General features: G+C 43.3%; 1 protein-coding gene across 2 annotated transcripts in view; it reads left to right on the top strand.

Moving 5' to 3' along the window:
* Positions 1–12,498: 12,498 nt before the first annotated feature.
* fam102a.S (family with sequence similarity 102 member A S homeolog) overlaps positions 12,499–19,337 on the top strand; it is a 43,341-nt gene continuing 36,502 nt past the window's right edge. The window contains exon 1 of one of the 2 annotated variants that reach the window (XM_018232743.2): positions 12,499–12,516. The gene's annotated coding sequence lies outside the window, so the exon portion shown is untranslated. The other variant, XM_018232742.2, reaches the window with a different exon arrangement.

Raw genomic sequence — 19,337 nt, 5'->3', positions numbered from 1 at the left:
CAGTGGGCAATACCATACTTAGAGCCAACAGCTGCCATCCAAACCATATTATACAAAGTATCCCATATGGCCAGTTTGTAAGATATCGGAGGAATTCTAATCTGGATGTGACATACAAAGAACAGTCCAAACGACTGGGATGTAGACTACAGAGTAGGGGCTATTCGAAGGATCTGGTTAGGGTATCATATGAGAAAGCTAATAGATATTCTATACCGAACAGAAATAGGGGTCTAATTTATTATGAGAAATCAGGCAATACTGTGAAGGACAAAGTTTATTTTGTGACTGAATTGAGTGAAGAATACAATAAAGTTTGTGGGATAATAAGGAAAATATCTCCCGGTTTTGAGTAATGACCATAAATTGGCAGATGCCTTGTCCCACATTGACATCAAGTATGTCCCTAAATGAGCATCCACTTTAGGTAATATACTGGCACGAGTTTGGTATCATCGGTCCCATTGAATCCTAATAGAAATCTGTGATAGGGACATATAGATGTGGAGCAACCTTATGTAAGACTTTTAGGATGATTTCAATTGGTACAGGTTTTAGATTCAACGACACTGGACGGTCCTATCAAAATAATGGTTTAAATAATTGTAACACAAAAAGTGTAGTGTACCTCCTAGAATGTGGACATTATAAAAAACAGTATGTGGGTGTACAACAAGATGTTTAAAAGAAAGGATAAGAGAGCATATAAGGGCCATTGCAAACAAATATGAAACGTCTCCTGTAGGAAAACATTTTGTATTATGCTCCTTGAATGGTCAAAGACCTAATGGTGAAGGTAATTGAGCAGGTCAAGGTTCCTATCAGAGGAGGGAATTTGGGCCTTAACTTGAATCTAAGAGAGGCGTTTTGGATTTTAAAGTTGAAAACCAGGGCACCTATGGAATTAAACTTGAGACATGATATCATTTACCTATATTGATGAAATAGATTTATGGGATGTTTTGATACAGTAACCATTAAATTAAATGTATTCTTAAAGGGCATGTAACGGCAAAAAAATAAAATCCCATTTTTACTTTCTTTAATGAAAAAGAAACCTATCTCCAATATACTTTAAAAATGCGTACCGTTTTTATAATAAACCTGACTGTATGCAGTGAGATTCTCCCTTCATTTACTGCTGTGGATAGAAATTGTCAGATGGTCCCTAACTGCTCTGCAGGGAAACAATCATACTTATGAACAGCAGGGGAAACCCCCACCTAACAGTATTTCCCAGCCATGCAGAACTCAAGCAGCTTTGTTTGTTTCCCTGTAAAGCAGTCGCCGACTGTGTAGTGATTTGTATTGGATTTTATTTTTGCCTTTACATCCCCTTTACTGTTTCCAGCTCCACCTGCAGGGACAAAGATCATGCAGCCAGATTGAAACAGATAAGATGGGATTCTATATGAAGGATTATTTTGCTGCAGCCACTGATTCTGCAGAGTTGGAGAAAGTTTGTATTAAACAATACAAAAACTATAAAATACACATTAGATTACATGACAACACAGGACCCAGTGCAGTCTGCCTATTTCTGATTTTTAATCAGTCTTGCTGTATTGGCTTCTGGCAGATATTATTTGACTTGTGCTGTTTTGATAATTAATGACGATCCTTATGCAGCCCAGACCACACTGAGCATGTGCACAGTCTTGGTCTTGCAAAGATGTTTAACAAAGTTACAAAATGGTGACCCCCCCCCTGTGGCCAAAATTTAAAGCATAAATCATTATTTTGATTAGGCATGCAGTAAGTTCATGTTTATGTTTAGTATACAAAATACAGCATTTCTAGCCTTATTCTATTTTAGACTTTACTTCCCCTTGAGTTAATATTTGTAGAAGGAGAAGTTACCCGTTACATCTCCCCTCCCCCCTTTTTTCCATGGGATATGGTTGATCCTTCATGCATAAGCCATCTAGAAACAATTGGGTTTTGGCCAGTCCTTTGGGATAGATATTAAACTCTTTTTTACATCTATCATAATATTGCCTTTGAGGCAACTAATAACTTTGCCATAAAGTATTTGCAGGATGCTTTTACATTACCTGCCTTTTTGATTTTTTGTTTATTTTGTGCCCCTGAGGAAGACCCTTAAGGTCGAAACGCGTTGGGCAGACCTTATTATTTTCAACTATTTTTTTGTATATTATTTTTGCTTATTTTTTTCTTCTTTTTGTAATAAATGTATTTGTTTTTCAAATCGGGTGTGCTATCCATTATTTTTAATATTTGCAATTCGATATGGAGACCCTAATGGGGAGTCATCTATGGATTAGCAGCCCGTAGTTTAATTTAATGGTGTGCGCCTTCTCTCTGTATTCTGCTTTTACATTACCTGTCTGATGCCCCATGTTCTTGTATGAGGGGGCTGCCATATTTGTGCAGCAGGAGTCAGTTAGCATTGGAAACTTTAACTGACAGGCTGAGATGGGGCAGTCAAGTTGGTAAAACAATCAGGTTTAGGAACTTCAACTAACAATTACATACAAAACAATCCTCTCAGCAAAAACCGATCAACATGACCTATAGGTAACTTTTAATGTACATTCATATTTTAAAAAGTAGTATTTTAGTGTCAGTATCACTTTAAACAGAAATGCATGTTTCTAATTTTACAAACTTGCGCCAAACGCAAAGCATGAGTGGGCTGTACGGAGAAGGCAGGATAGTTGGTAGCTCTCAGGTGGGTCACTATGCTCCAGGACCCCCAAATAATTGTTTTTGAGGAGCCCAGCGCTGTCTAGTTACATTACTGGTATACTTTTACCGATCTACTGTGTGTCCTGTGCTAGAATGGCTGCCTCAATTGCTCCACAGCCGCTTGTTTATATAAAGGATAGTAGCACTTATCTTTTATCTACTGTGTGTCCTGTGCTTGAATGGCTGCCCTGTGGCCCCACAGCCGCTTGTTTATATAAACGATAGTAGCACTTATCAGTTATCTACTGTGTGTCCTGTGCGTGAATGGCTGCCCCATAGTAGCACTTATCTGTTATCTACTGTGTGCCCTGTGCTTGAAAGGCTGCCCCCATGGCCACACAGCCGCATGTTTATACAAACTATAGTAGCACTTACCTTTTATCTATCATCTACTGTGTGTCCTGTGCTTGAATGGATATATAAACTATAGTAGTACTTATCTGTTATCTACTGTGTATCCTGTGCTTAAATGGCTGCCCCCATAGCTACACAGCAGCTTCTTTATATAAACTATAATAGCGTTTCTGAAGCAAACACACCAGTTTATCAGTGCAGGGCAACACTACATTATATTACACTTTCAGGTGTTGGTGTTTCTGTTCCTTTAACAATGTCACCCTTTTTATAATGCTCATTTTGGCCAGAGTTTCAGCAAAGCAGTAGCTGGAGAAGCTTTGTACTGAATCCTACAGGAATATTGAAAAGTGAAGTGCATTTTGGTGGAGAAATCAGTTTAACAATAGCAAGACTGTATACTGTATTTATACGAGATGGTATACGGAAGTAGTGTAAACTACCTGTGACATTTGTATAGGGACTGATGGACCTCTGGTGACAGAGAAATCTGGGACCTTTTAGGCTATTATCAGTAAACTTTCATTTGTAATTGTAACTGAAATTTGTAACCCAGTCTAACATTTGGAAATGTTATTAAAAGTTCACTAAGGGCCACCAGAGGGAGACAAAGGAGCACAGCAACCTTGAAAGGCAGATGATATTCTTAAACTGAAACTCAAACAGGCTTATTTGCAAAGAGCATAAAAAGGTTGTGTAGGTTGTGTCCAGCTTGTTGCAGGCTACTGCACTTCATCTCAGGCGGCAAGGACCTGCTGCTTCCCTCATTAAAACAACACTGACTGCATTAGTCAATTTGCAGCCCAGACTGAAAAGCTGTGGATTCTGCCAAATGCCAGAGGTGCTGCTGTAAGATGCTATAGAAAGTCATATTTAGTGGGCCTTTGTGGGGGCTGTGTGGGCCTCCATGTACTTTAAATGTCTATTTTGAATCCCAGTCTGGTCCTGCAGAGGACATCGGGAAAAAACCCGGTGGATCCCCAGCTCTTGTGGTCCCTGCTGGGCCAGATCCACACTCTGCTCTTGTTACTATACCGTGACCTCCCTTCTTCGGGCTGCCCGCGGCAAAAACACAGTTTGTGCACACTATTGTTGTCCAGAATGCTCGGAACCTGGGGTATTCCGGAAAACTTGTAATTTGGATCTTCGTGATTTTTTTATTATAATGGAGTCTATGGGAGATGGCCTTTCCGTAATTCAGAGCTTTGTGGGAAATGTGTTCTGATTAGATTGAGCCAACTGGTGAGTGCTGGAGAGGAGTGGGCCATCCAATGTAGAAGAATAGATTTCCTGGCAAAATATAACAAGGTTCTTAACAGAATATGTGTTGCTGAGTAGGTGCGAGCATTTTTGGTAGGGACGTTGTGTTCTGGATGAAATTTAGGACTTGTGCTCAAAAGTGGTAGATTTGTGGGCATAGCCATATTAGATGGAAGTAGTCAGCATCAGAGGCAGGCCCGGATTTGTGGAAAGGCCACCTAGGCCCGGGCCTAGGGCGGCAGGATTTTAGGGGGGCGGCATGCTGCCCAACCACACCCACATTTGTTCAAAAACACTGGGGATGCGCTGGAGAGACAATTTTTTTAATTTCCCGTGCGCCAATCCCCATTGCTCCTGCCACCCTGGAGGTGACAGGGGTGACGAACGGGAGTGGGCCTAGGGGCGCCCACTATGTAAATCCGGCCCTGATCAGAGGCACCGCATTTAGGGCAGCGGGAAGAGTCCCGGATTCCCATACAATGTAGTTGTAGCCTATGGATAATTTTAAATTGGATTTGTTTGTTGTATGCCCAATTTAGTATTAAGACATATCTTTTATTTATGAATTGTCTATTAAAAAGAGGCTATAACTGACTATGTGCACAGATGGTTAATTCTGTTCATATGGAATCCACTACAAGGGACATTAAGTTGCCTTCTTGCACAGGAATCTAAAAAAGAAGATCAGTTTAATGATGTGAATTCTAGCAAGTTATAAAAATGCTGAGGTTTCCACAGCAAAATTATTTTAGAGATGGCTAAACTTTTGCAGCAATACATTTTATATAAACGTATATTAAACCGGCTTATTCCAGATCGGTCCTTGCGTGGAAGCCACCTCCTCCCTCCCTGGTCCCCGCATCTTAAAGAAAAAGAAGGTAGGCGTGGGGGGCTGGAGGGTGCTTTCCGTCTGGGGTGGGGGCCGGAGGGGGGTGGGGGGCCGGAGGGGGGTGGGGGGCCCCAGGCCCCAAGGCTGTAGCCCTGGTCCAATGCTGCAGTGCCCTACTGGGCCTTCTACACCACCTGGGCTTCACAGCAGTCATAGGGTCTGCATCCTCAATAGTTGTGCCCATATTCCGAATGTAAGGCCACAGTTTGGAACCTTAAATGGGCTGACTTGGTCAGGAGGGGCCAAACAGCGGTTGATGCGAGTCCGTGTATAATTCTAATACTTGAGGCATCCCAGTTATTTAGATGAATGGATCATTATGACTTCAGGACAGAAAACTACATCCGCAGCATTTACTGTGGTCACACTGTTATTGGACCCCTTTTGTCATAAACAACTTTCCCTTTCAGCCTTACGTGTTTCATGCTGCTAACAACTCACTAGCACTTATAACCCACTTCAACTGCATTTGAGAGGGGCAACAGCCCCAAAAACAGCCCTGACTCAATATTTCACGATAGGGATCGTCACAAATTATCAAGCAGAATATGAGATTGGCCTGTATAATAAGCTGATGCTACAAGGCTGATTATTCAATTCTGATCATAGTTGCACTGGTTTCTGGGCTGACGTAGTAATTATCTGTATTAATTACTAATCAGCTTTATAGTGTGACATTTATATTCCAGGTGTACTCAGGGGCGCTCCGCCAATGAGGCGAGCTGAGCCGCTCGCCTCAGGCGGCAGCGCCAGACAGGATTCCAGGGGCAGCAAAAAGCCGGAAATTCAGCTGTGCTATTGCGAGAGAGCGCAATTGCGCTCTCCGCAATCACGCTCTCCGCAATCACGCTCTCCGCAATCGTGTTCCTGCCTCCCCTCGCCGACAGGTAAGTCGGTGCGGGGGGCGGCAATGCAGGAGCCGCCTCAGGCGGCTCCTTCTCCAGAAACGGCGCTGGGTGTACTGTATATTGTAAGTGGGTCCCTAAGCTCAGTAAGTGACAGCAGCACAGAGCATGTGCAGTGAATCAGCAGAAAAGAAGATGGGGAGCTATTGGGGCATCTTTGGAGACACCGATCTTTACTGCTAAAGCACTGTGGTTGCCTTGGGCTGGTACAGAAGCTCAAAACATAATGTACAACAATTTTAGCCTACCTTTTGAGTTAAACTTGAGTTCTCCTTTAATCCCTTTTCTGCTCTCTGATCCTCACTCATAAAACAACATAGCTCTCTAAATACGTTTCTTCTGCTTCCGTTGTTACAGTCAGAACCAATAGTGCAGAGAAATCTGCATAAAAAAGGCTCTGTGGACCAAATAGCCTATGAATGATATGAAATCCATCCCCTGTTTATAAAGAGGGTATACACAATTTTCTTTCCAAGCAATTCTCTATGTTGTCAGCTCAGCATTCTGTAATGTGCTGTGTAAGACTGGCAGGAAATCAAAAGTGCAAGACTTCCAACACTTCAGGGAAAAAATATCATTAGGAAACATCATCCTTAAGGAAAAGAAAATCACAACACTGTAGGTTTGATTTTACAGGGGGTGACTGTGATGTGACTCACTCTGCCATGCAATCTGATGCCCCCACGTGAACGAGCAGATTTCTCTGCAGTGGGATAAGTGTCCATCCAGTAAGCCTATAATATTCTGTGGCCCCACACAGGGAGTTTCAGTATTCTTGCAAACACATGAAATTCCATTGTCCTTCTAAGCCTCTAGCAGGGTTTAAAGCTGTTATTATAAAGAAAGGGAAAAAGTGTTGATCTGTCATCCCTTTAAGAAGAACAGCAATGGTGTAACTATAGAGGAAGCAGATCCCGCAGTCGCAGGGGGGCCAGGTCTGTGGGGTCTACTTTATAGCTAATAAAAATACCCTCCTCCCCAACTGTTTACATACCTGCGAGGAAGGGGGACGCAAGCCAGGTGGGAGGGGGCGGGGAGTGGGCAGGGTCAGGCCCGGACTGGCAATCTGTGGGTTCTGGCAAATGCCAGAGGGGCTGCTATAAGGTGCCATAGAAAGTCAGTATTTAGTGGGCTGGTGGGGGGCTGTTTGGGCCTCTCTGTGGGCTGAGTGGGCCTCTGTGTACCTGAAATGCCAGGGCCTATTTTAATTCTCAGTCCAGACCTGGGTAGGGTAGAGGCGGAACAGGAAGTGGGCGGGAGGATGAGGATTGGAGTGCCGAAGATTTTTTTTGCAGGGGGGGGCTGGCACACTATAGTTACGCCACTGAAGAACAGCATAAAGGCACATTTTTTGCAGCAGTAATTCTGTTGGGAATATCAAAGGATCAGGGGCCTCTCACTGGTTACTGAATTTGCAAAAATGTGTCAGCTTGATAACTAATGACTGCTTTGCTCCAGAATAAGGCCTGTCAGCAAAATAATTGGACAAGTCATTATTTATTATTAATACTGGCCAGTCACGTTTTGTATACACTAGACCAGTGCTGTCCAACTTCTATGGTACCGAGGGCCGAAATTTTTCTGGCCTACATGGTGGAGGGCTGATAATGGAAGCCAGTGTTGACCACTCCCTGTTTTCTAAACCACACCCACTTTAAACCACACCCACATTAATTGTGGTAGCACGCTAAAAAAACAAATGGTTAGTGCTCACTGCAGGGATATCACTTATCACTCATATGTAAAAAAATGTTGTCATATTAAGACATACCCTTAAATCCATATGCCTCCTCATCCCCTGTGGATGGCAGAGCAGGCACACACAGGCAGAGCAGGGTACACACAGGCAGAGAAGGGCACACACAGGCAGAAAAGGGCACACACAGGCAGAGTATGTCACACACAGGCAGAGTATGTCACACACAGGCAGAGCAGGGCACACACAGGCAGCATAGGGATGGGAAGGCAGAACAGAGCAGGAGACAGGGAAACCCATCAGGACCACTCTAACATGTACTACATACAGTGACACAGTGCTGGTACCCCATTAGCATTTTGTATAAAGTGTGAACAGGTGAACAATGTGGACAGTTTCAGTCTGGGTCTCAGGTGTGATCAGTACAGGGCTTTAGAGGTGTGAACAATAGAGGTGTCATAAGTGTGAACAATGCAGGGGGATCACAGGTGTGAATAATGCAGGGGATTAGTCTGAATTTGAGGTTTAAACAATGCAGGGGCCAGTTAATCTCTGTAGTGATAATATTTAAAGTTTACAGATGGTAAGCAGACACAGCAGGTAGGTGGGGGCCACACAAGGGGGTGGTCGCCAGTTGGACAGTCCTGCACTAGACCCTTCAGGTGCTTTGGGTGGTCAGTTACTGGCCTTGGGAGGATGAAATGGATGTAACTGCTACTGTAGTAATGTGAGCTCTCCAATATTAGTTATGCTACCGAAATTTGCACCTCAAAACAATGGGACTCAAGAATTTAGGGTGGTTGGGTCCCCATTCATCTTATGTTGTAGAAAGCCTCAAGATAGACTGTTGGCACTATATGATGATGTCTGTCAGGTCCATCATGATGTGATAATTATACATCATTCACATGTCCCAGTGGAGTTTACAATCTAAGGTCCCTAACACATTCACACACTATGGTTAGCCAATTAACCTGCCTGTATGGTTTTGGAGCATGGGAAGAAACCAGAGTCCCACAGAGTCCCTTTTTGCACATCTCACAAAAGCACAGTGAGAACATACAAACATTTTGCAGATAGTGCCCTGGCTGGAATCAATCCTTAGACCCCAGTGCTGCAACGCACCAATGCTAATCTGCATGACTGTGCTCCCCTAAGCTCTACTGAATCGGGGCTATCTGCTCTGGTCAATACTTGCATGCAATAAGTATGTCTAATGTATACACCCTTCTACTGCACAGTGCTGTGGAATATAAATACATGTTTACAATAATAATGACCTCAATGGGAGTGACAAGTCTGCAGCCTTCGCTATTGAAATGGCAACATTACCCAAATATTGGCATGCATAGTGGAATTCGAAACAGCAATATAAATATCGCAAATTCAACTGGCACTATACATCTGGACAGCCTGCACTGGCATCACAGTAAAACAGAAATCTCATTTGTGTCATGAACTGATTTTTTATTATTATTATGGTTGTGTGGCATGATGTGGAATTGTTCCGGCCCTGGGATCAGTATATGCATCCTGTAACAGCTAATGCAACATCACAGAGGAGAGGATTAATTGGGCATTACCGAAAGGCTTTGCCTGACCTGGGGATTCAAGCATTGTTATAGCTATTCTCATGTATCTTCCCCTCACAGTAGCTCAGTAGCTGGATTCCTGTTTGGTTTAAATAGTTTTTAGAGTGAAATTTGTATTCAAATTGGCATTTGACTGACTAATATCCATTTCAATAAGTGTTGAATATGAATTTAATCTTCAGATGCAATAGATTTCTATCTGTATCTGAAGATTCAGCACTAACAATGCCCGATGTTCAGGTGCCTTCAAAGGCACCCAATCTAAATTTTCCAGCCAGCTCGATTGATCCATTTATCTTTATTCTTGAGTTTCATTAAAGGCAGCTGTTAGAATTGATACAATAGTTGCTAATACCCCAGAGATGCTGCTGAAAAATGTATCAACTAAATTTTACAAAATTGTAACAGTTCAGTCTGCACCTGAAATACTGACCTGCCAGACAGGGGCATTCGATTTTGGGTATAAAAAAAAGGGTAAAAAATAAAAATATGCCATGTTTTTTCAACCTACACCCAACCCTATCCTGCCCTAATCCAAACTGTGATTAAATCCCCCTGCCACGTTAATTTACATAGCCATGACTGTCCCATACTACCAAGTATTATAATGGATAATGCACTTTCCTTACTGGAAATGATAAGGATATTAGAAGGCACTGAGGGGTTCTGTGATCATATGAAGGCACAAGGCTGCAGGCTGAGTTATACAGGGAACTCTGAGTATCACTCATGTATTATAAGGGATAATGTCCCCTGCTGTAAATGATAGGGATATTAGAAGTCACTGAGGGGTTCTGGACCATATAAAGACACAAGGCTGCAGGCTGAGTTATACAGCGAACTCTGAGTATCACTTGTGTATTATAAGAGATATTGTATCCCCTACTGTAAATGATAGGGATATTAGAAGTCACTGAGGGGTTCTGTGACCATATAAAGTCACAAGGCTGCAAGTTGAGTTATACAGGGAACTCTGAGTGTCACTCATGTATTATAAGGAACAATGTACCCCTACTGTAAATGATAAGGATATTAGAAGTCACTGAGGGGTTCTGTGACCATATAAAAGTATGAGGCTGCAGGCTGAATTATACAGGGAACTCTGCATATCACTCATGTATTCTAAGGGATAATGTACCCCCTACTGTAAATGATAAGGATATTAGAAGTCATTGAGGGGTTCTGTGTCCATATGAAGGCACAAGGCTGCAGGCTGAGTTATACAGGGAACTCTGCGTATCACTCGTGTATAATATACTCTACTGTAAATGATAAGGATATTAGAAGTCACTGAGGGGTTTGGTGTCCATATAAAGACACAAGGCTGCAGGCTGAGTTATACAGGGAACTCTGCATACCACTTATGTATTATAAGGGATAATATACCTCCTACTGTAAATAAGGATATCAGAAGTCACTGAGGAGTTCTGTGATCATATAAAAACACAAGACTGCAGGCTGCGTTATACAGAGAACTCTGAGTATCATTCATGTATTATAAGGGATAATGTACCCCCTACTGTAAATAAGGACATTAGAAGTCACTGAGGGGTTCTGTGACCATATAAAGACACAAGGCTGCAGACTCAGTCATACAGGGAACCAGGCAGGCCCAGATTTGTGGAAAGGCCACCTAGGCCCGGGCCTAGGGCGGCAGGATTTTAGGGGGGCAGGATTTTAGGGGGGCGGCATGCTGCCCAACCACACCCACATTGGTTCAAAAACACTGGGGATACGCTGGAGATACAATAATTTTCTAAATTTCCCATGCGCCAATCCCCATTGCTTCAGTCCCGCTGGAGGGGACAGGGGCGACGAACGGCAGTGGGCCTAGGGGCGCCCACTATCTAAATCCGGCCCTGGAACGTAGGGGCGTAACTATAGAGGAAGCAGACCCTGCAGCTGCAGGAGGACCCAGGAGGTATAGGGTCCCCATGAGGCCCTAATTTATATACTGTTTCAATAAATATTGATAAAACTAGTCAACCTCTAAACATTTTGTGGGCCTGAAAAATTATTTGCTGTCGGGCCCAGTAATATCTAAACTCTGCATATCACTCATGTATTATAAGGCATAATGTACCCCCTACTGTAAATGATAAGGATATTAGAAGTCACTGAGGGGTTCTGTGACCATATAAATTCACAAGACTGCAGGCTGAGTTATACAGGGAACTCCGGGTATCACTCATGTATTATAAGGTATAATGTACCCCCTACTGTAAATGATGAGGATATTAGAAGTCACTGAAGGGTTCTGTGACCATATAAAGGTACAAGGCTGCAGGCTCAGTTATACAGTGAACTCTGAGTATCACTCATTTATTATAAGGCATAATGTACCCCCTACTGTAAATGATAAGGATACATACAGTTTGAGCTATACACATATAATGTATGTAGCTGATACTGTATGCTCAGTGTATGCTAGTTGACTAGTGTGGGGTGATATCTTTACATTTGTGTATAATACACACGTGTCATTCAGTCATGAAGAACAAATGAATTCACTAAGACACGGTTTAAATTATGGCATCAATGAGCACGCCACAAGGACAGCGATCAAGGATATTATGTATTAAATAAAGTGTTGTATTCCTATTATCATAGCAAAAGTAAAATGCAATATAAAAAGCAGATTGTGGCCACGAACTACCAACTTTGTCTAGAACCCCAACACCAATGGCAACTGCTGTCCTTTGTCCCAACACAGGAAGCAATGCGCAGAGTTGTAAAGACTTCATTGAAGAAAGCTGCCAATTTAGTTAATGAGAAACGATTAATAGAAAATCCATTTGCCTTGGCCTTATTACTTTAAATAATTAAACTCTCTCATTCACAGCTGGGACAGTTTCTCCCTCAGATACAATGCTTGTTACTCTCAGCGGTTCATACATTCGATGGTGAAGAGGAGATATCCAATGACAGAACGCAGAGATTACGGACCAACCAATAAAACGTCACATTGCTTGTTACCAGCCAATCGAAGACTGAGTCTGTTTCACCCTATGCCCAATGAGCGCTCTTTTGTCTCTGTTGCGTCACCATTGTGTGATTTCCGCGAATCTGTATTCTGGAAGGCGAAGAGTTGGCGGGAGTTACGGAGAAAGCGTAAGTACATCGGTGCTGATACTGGTGGAGTGTGGCTCCGTGGCGTTTCTAGCGCTGTTGGCGTAGCAAGCAAAGAGAGTATGGAGGTGGCTGTTTGGGTCTGACGGAGACTGTAAGCGTGAAATGAGGATCCGCCTGCGCTGTTGGGTATGTGACTCAGAGGATCGGTTTGGTGATCAGTATTATGCTGTCAATTGGTTGGGCTGTCGCGAATTGTGTGGTTGTAGTGTCACTCGCAGGCTGGATCTGTCACTACTATAATGCCCCCTGTCACTCAACGCTGTCTGTCACTCAATTAGCAGCTTGGCACTGCTTTAGTGCTCCCCTGTCACTCACACTGTCTGCCCCCCCTATAGTGCTCCCCTGTCACTCAACAGGCAGCCTGGCACTACTATAGTGCTCCCCTGTCACTCATACTGTCTGTCCCCCCTATAGTTCTCCCCTGTCACTCAACTGGTAGCCTGGCACTTCTATAGTGCTCCCCTGTCACTCATGCTGTCTGTCCCCCCTATAGTGCTCCCCTGTCACTCAACAGGCAGCCTGGCACTACTATAGTGCTCCCCTGTCACTCATGCTGTCTGTCCCCCCTATAGTTCTCCCCTGTCACTCAACAGGCAACCTGGCACTACTATAGTGCTTCCCTGTCACTCATACTGTCTGTCCCCCCCTATAGTGCTCCCCTGTCACTCAACTGGTAGCCTGGCACTACTATAGTGCTCCCCTGTCACTCACACTGTCTGTCCCCCTATAGTGCTCCCCTGCCACTCAACAGACAGCCTGGCACTACTATAGTGTTCCCCTGTCACTCATACTGTCTGTCCCCCCTATAGTCCTTCCTTGTCACTCAACAGACAGCCTGGCACTACTATAGTGCTCCCCTGTCACTCACACTGTCTGTCCCCCTTATAGTGCTCCCTGTCGCTCAACGGGCAGCCTGACACTACTATAGTGCTCCCCTATCACTCAAAAGGCAGCCTGACACTACTATAGTGCTCCCCTGTCAATCACACTATCTGTCACTCAACAAGCAGCCTGGCACTGCTATAGTGCTCCCCTGTCACTCAACAGGCAGCCTGTCACTACTATAGTGCTCCCCTGTCACTCACACTGTCTATAGTGCTGCAGTGTCACTCACTGGTAGACTGTCACTACTATAGTGCTGCAGTGTCACTCACTGGTGGGCTGTCACTTTTGTCACACTTCAGTATCACTGACAGGCTGGCTGTATTTATATGGTGCTGCTCGCAGACAGGCTGTCACTTCGTAGTGCTACTGACAGGCTACCTGCCACATATGTAGGGTGAGCTGTCAGTTCTGTGCCATTCCAGTATTATACTGATAAGAAGCAATACAGGCTGGCACACAGAGCTATTCAAACCGGGGTGCAACCCTGGTACGTTTATTGCATCACAACATTTCGGGGGCGTTCCCCCTTCGTCAGGTGACCTGACGAAGGGGGAACGCCCCCGAAACGTTGTGATGCAATAAACGTACCAGGGGTTGCACCCCGGTTTGAATAGCTCTGTGTGCCAGCCTGTATTGCTTCTTATCAGTATAATTTGGGAGGGCCGTCTCCCTGAAGAGCTGTGCACCAAGCGTAATCGTGGCAGAAAGGGCCTGAGTGTGCACGTGAGTTTGTACAGAGTTCCCATTCCAGTATTACTCACAACTAGGCTGTCACTTCTGTAGCTCTACAGTATCATGTACAGGCTGGCTGTCACTTGTACAGTGCTCACAAACAGGGTCTGTAGTGCAACAATGTCATATTCTTCAGTAGTGCTACAGTCACTTATGTAATTCTGCAGCAGCGCTCACAGGTTGGCCAGCAGTTTTCTAGTGCTGCTGTGTCAGTCGCAGGAACTTGTCATTCTGTAGTGTTCCAATATCAATCATAGGTAGGCTGTCATTTCTATAGTGCAAAAGTGCACTCAGTAAGGTTGTCATTTTTGCAGGGCTACACTGTCCCTCACAGGCAAGCTGTTACCTCTATAGTGCTTTAGTGTCACACACAGTTTGGCTATCACCTTAGTAGTGCTCCCCTGTCAACCAGAAGCTGGCTGTCACTTCTGTATTGCTACAGTGTCATTGCCACACTGCCAGTCATCTCTATAATGCTTCCTCGTGACTCACATGCTAGCTGTCACTTCTGTAGTTCTCCCCTATCTTTCCTAGGCAGGCTGTCCCTTCTGTAGTGCTACAGTCTCACAGGCAGGATGTCAATTCTATACAGCTACAGTGTCACTACCAGGCACCTGTCACTTCTATAACTATAAAGTGTTACTCATAGTCAGGCTGTGACTTTTATAGCTATTTGTATGAATATATAATTACACTGATAAAATGTCGTTCACCTCCAGACTGTTAGTTGTGTAGTAGTGATTTTCACAGTGATGCTGTGTCATAGGCAGTGTCCCTTGTAGGGATTTTGTACCCAGCATGTGATTATTATTATTACTCACAGGCCACAATTATTACTCATATAGTCACTGATCACACCCACGCACTGTGGTTGTCAAAGGGGTTGTTCCCCTTTATATCAGAGTGATATTCTGAGACAATTTGCAATTGGTTTTCATTTTTTATTATTTCATTTTTTATTATATTATTTGACAAATTGTCTCAGAATATCACTCTCTACATCATACCAAAAGTTAATTTAATGGTGAAAGCGCTTAGGTTTGTGTTGCACACTGGTAAGGATTTTAGACAGCTGGGTTAGGGTAAGGACTGTCACGTACCGGAAGAAAGTGGTCTCTATCTACAAGCTGTTGCTCAGATGGTGCTTCTCACTGGCATTGACTCTGCACTAGTGTAAATGCCAGCCAGAGCTGTCTCTCGTTTGTATAATGACACCAGAAGGGACTTTCACTTACTAGATATAGTGTGTGGCTCTTACTCCTAGGATTATAGGAGGACTAGTCACTGTTTAACCGGCCGTGTGACTGATAGTGGCAACAGATAACATACTGGTAGTGTTTATTGCATCTGCTAATGGCAACAAAAGTGCCCAAGTAAGCAGGAGTCACACTCAAGTAGTGTTACGCTTGCCAGGAAAGACTTGTTACTGTAACTTCCAGGCAACGCTGATACTTATTTTTCATTGCACCTATTATTTTTGGACCCTGACACATGGATGTTTGAATGTACATCTATTGAAAGGCATGCTAAATGCAGATCTGAATGGTGGTGGGAGCAGCCAAGTAGAATAAAATGGCATTAGGCTGGTGCACCTTACCACCTGGGTACATTGTAACTTATCAGAGGGCAGCGTGACTTTATTTTGGGAGTGAATATTATGCTTGGCAGGGAAAATCACCCACAGGGTGGGGATATTGTAGAACTAAGAGTATTAGCAAACAGGCTTAGAAGGACATTGGGCACGTGCCGCCATTAGTCAGGACATGTTATTTGCTTATCTAATGTTATTAGTAGTTTTTCACACGGACACTGCTAATTTGTCATGGTCCTCATAAAGATCTGCTTGTTTGGAGACCTTGCCAGACAAGCAGATCATTAAATGTATGGTCAGCATCACCCATAATTATTACTAATAAGTGTTTAGAAGGCGTCAACACATTCTGCAGTTATGTACAATAGAAGGGTGGATACTAGTGGGTCGGGCAGGTTCAGGCCAACCTGCAGATTACATACAAAAATACATAGAATAACTGATAAGGATATAATGAGGGCCCTGCCCAACAGTGATGTGAGGGTTGCGAAAAACTCGACTTACACCCGACCCTAACCCACTGTGCCCCAGCCAGTACCTAACCAGCTGCGCCCCAGCCCGTACCCTACCCTAACCCGCTGCACCCCAGCCCGTACCTGACCCTAACCTGCTGCGCCCCAGCCTGTCCTGACCCTAACCCACTGTGCCACAGCCTGCACCCGACCCTAACCTAGCATGCTCCCCTCTTTTAATATGCATGCAGCCCTGCCTCGCTGTGGCATCACCAAAGGGACTGGGCTTGCATGGACCCGAACCCGCCCAAGGATGTACTGCAGAAGTCGGCCTGAACCAGCCTGACTCGTGGTCTTCGGGCCGGCTTGCACATCACTACTGCCCAACCCATTTAATGCAAATATTCTAATTGGTTTTGTGATGTATGGTCCTTTAATACCATGAATCAGATTGGTAAAGCCCTGTGCCACCTAGGGTTGCCACCTGGCCGGTATTTTACTGGCCTGGCTGGTAAAAATGATGGTTGATCCCAATGTTATGAATAGGGAAAAAATATAAATAATAAATATAAAAGTATAGGAATTTTTTTCCAGAAAAGGTGCCAACCCTGACACTGATTCACTGGCACTAAATACAACTTTGTTACCTAAACAGGTTGCCCTTTTTGCTTGCATATGACAACAAATATGGATGGAAGTCTCAGGGGTCCTGATTCTAAAGGGCTCAATGTTGCCACTCTTTCCACCATTGTTACTGAATTAATTGCCATAAAGCAAAACCAGACTGCTGTTTTGTCTCTGAGTAAATTTGGAAATGTATAACCACATAAGCAATGCCGGACCAGATGACAAGGATGTCCAAAGCAAGCCCCTCCTCTCAATGGTCTTTTCTGTAAGGTGACAATCAGGGAGCTTCTCACAAAACTTGAGCCCGCCCTTTTTACCATTGATAACAAAGAGCCTCATCATTTCATCAGCTGAACTAGAGGTAGGCAGACTGACTCTTCTGCCTACACCTAGATCCAGCCCTGCACATGTACATTTTGCCCCAGAATTGCTCAGCTTTACATATTTCTCATGCTTAGGTAGAATATTCAGGAGAGTGTCCCTTTAAGCATGTGTGGCTCTACAGGAAAGACCGATTATGCAATAGTAGAATTCCTATAGGACATTACAAACTGTATTTTACTTTATAATAATCACATTCCGTTGTAATTTGCAGTTCTGCCCAACAGAAACTGCTTCTGGTTTCCTGTTGAACAGCTGCTGCAAATCACCGCAGGCCCTTGCTCTGCAATTTCGAATCCTAGTTGCTTTGCAGTGTGTTGTGTAAGCCATAGATAGATATTCCCACTCCAAACTGCAAAATCATCACGACCTCTGGCATAATAAGTGGTTAGAAGCTGTAGTTGCACAAGAGCTGAAACCACTTGAAGCTACTGCAATTTGCTAGTGCATTTGCCTGTCCCTCTTCCAACCTGTTATTGCCTCAACCAACCCCAAACCTCAGCTATGTGAATTAACCAAACCTAATCCATCCCATACAATTAGTTTATTCTCAGTGTGCCCCCTGTTGTTTCCCAGTGATATACTAATAGGAAAAATAGAGAACGACACTTTCACTTGGGGAGGGGGTTGGAGTCTAGCTCCAAGCCATGAGTCCCCTTCTGATACCTAAAGGCTAATTGCATATGATAACGTTTCTGTCTGTGGCATGGAGATATAACCAGCCTCCCACTGTGGGAACCCTTTTAGGACTTTTGCTTAGATTCTTCCCCCTTTCCGTTTAATATCTATCGAGGTTTGGAGCTGACTTCATATTTTCATGTCAGACATATTTTGCCTGGCAGACTGCATTATGAAAGCTGTTACTTATTATGCTCCAGAATGCATTGCTAACCTGTAATCAGCTCAAAGGGCAAGTTAACCCCCAAATAAAAATGTGCATGATAAGCAACTTTCCAATATATATATATATATATATATATATATATATATATATATATATATATATATATATATATACATACACACACATTGTGTTTAAAGTTATTTGTAAAAACAATTGTTCTTGAAAGCATTTGCTTAATTCCTGGTTGTTACTTTCTAAACAATGTTGCAAAAGTCTCAGTTCCACAGCCAAGACCAGTTCTTTTAATCAGCTGTTACTAAACCAATTAATATGCTTAAAGGAACAGTGACATCAAAAAATAATAGTGCTGCTATGTAGCAATGGGGGCAGCCATTCAAAGGAGAAAAGGCTCAGGTTACACAGCAGATAGCAGATAAGCTGTGTAGAACATAATGGTGTTATCTGTTATCTACTATTTAACCTGTGCCATATAGCCTTTTTTCAGTTTATGCCATTGCTACACAGCAGCTTGTTAATATAAATTATGAAGCAAACACATCAGTTTTACCAGTGCTGGGCAACAGTACATGATATTTTCATTACTTTAAAACCCTTTTTTTTTTTTTTTGGTGTTACTGTTCCTTTAAGATGGCCATAGATGCAAAGAGAAAATCTTGTTTCATACGATTTGCAGATGTCCTGGGCTTTTTTTTGTACCATGGTGAACAGTCATTTAGTTGATAGGACAGGTCAGAAGATATGTGTTCGCTAGGGTTGCCACCTGTCCGGATTTCCAAATTAGAAAATGGGTAACTGTCACTACCATTTGTCGGGCATAACTTTCGTACGATTGCTGTCACGGGCAGAACATCGTCTGATTTGTTCTTTTACTACATTATTTAATCTGAATGGTTAGATGCAGGTTGGAAGATAGGGACGTCCGATCGCTCGTCTGACATAAGAATAAATCTGCACGTTTATGGCCAGTTTTACATTGTATCAATAAGGCAGAGAATAGAAAGGGACAGACACTGCTTTCAATAGCAATACATATAGTGAATAAAGTACCCCCTCTTGTAAAATATAAGGATATTATAAGTTACCGAGGAGTTTCATGACCATATAAAACACGAGGCCGAAGGCTGAGTGTTTTTATACAGGTCATGGAACTCCGAGGTAACTTCTAATATTCTCATATTTCACAACTGGGGGTACTTTATTTATTATAATACACAAGTTTCAGTGAGTCATGTGACAGAAATTACATCAGAACTCACCGTTTATAACT

The sequence above is a fragment of the Xenopus laevis genome, chromosome 8S (assembly GCF_017654675.1).
Source record: "Xenopus laevis strain J_2021 chromosome 8S, Xenopus_laevis_v10.1, whole genome shotgun sequence".
Taxonomy (NCBI): domain Eukaryota; kingdom Metazoa; phylum Chordata; class Amphibia; order Anura; family Pipidae; genus Xenopus; species Xenopus laevis.
Note: the sequence above shows the minus strand (reverse complement) of the source record. Positions and strands in the feature narration are given on the sequence as shown.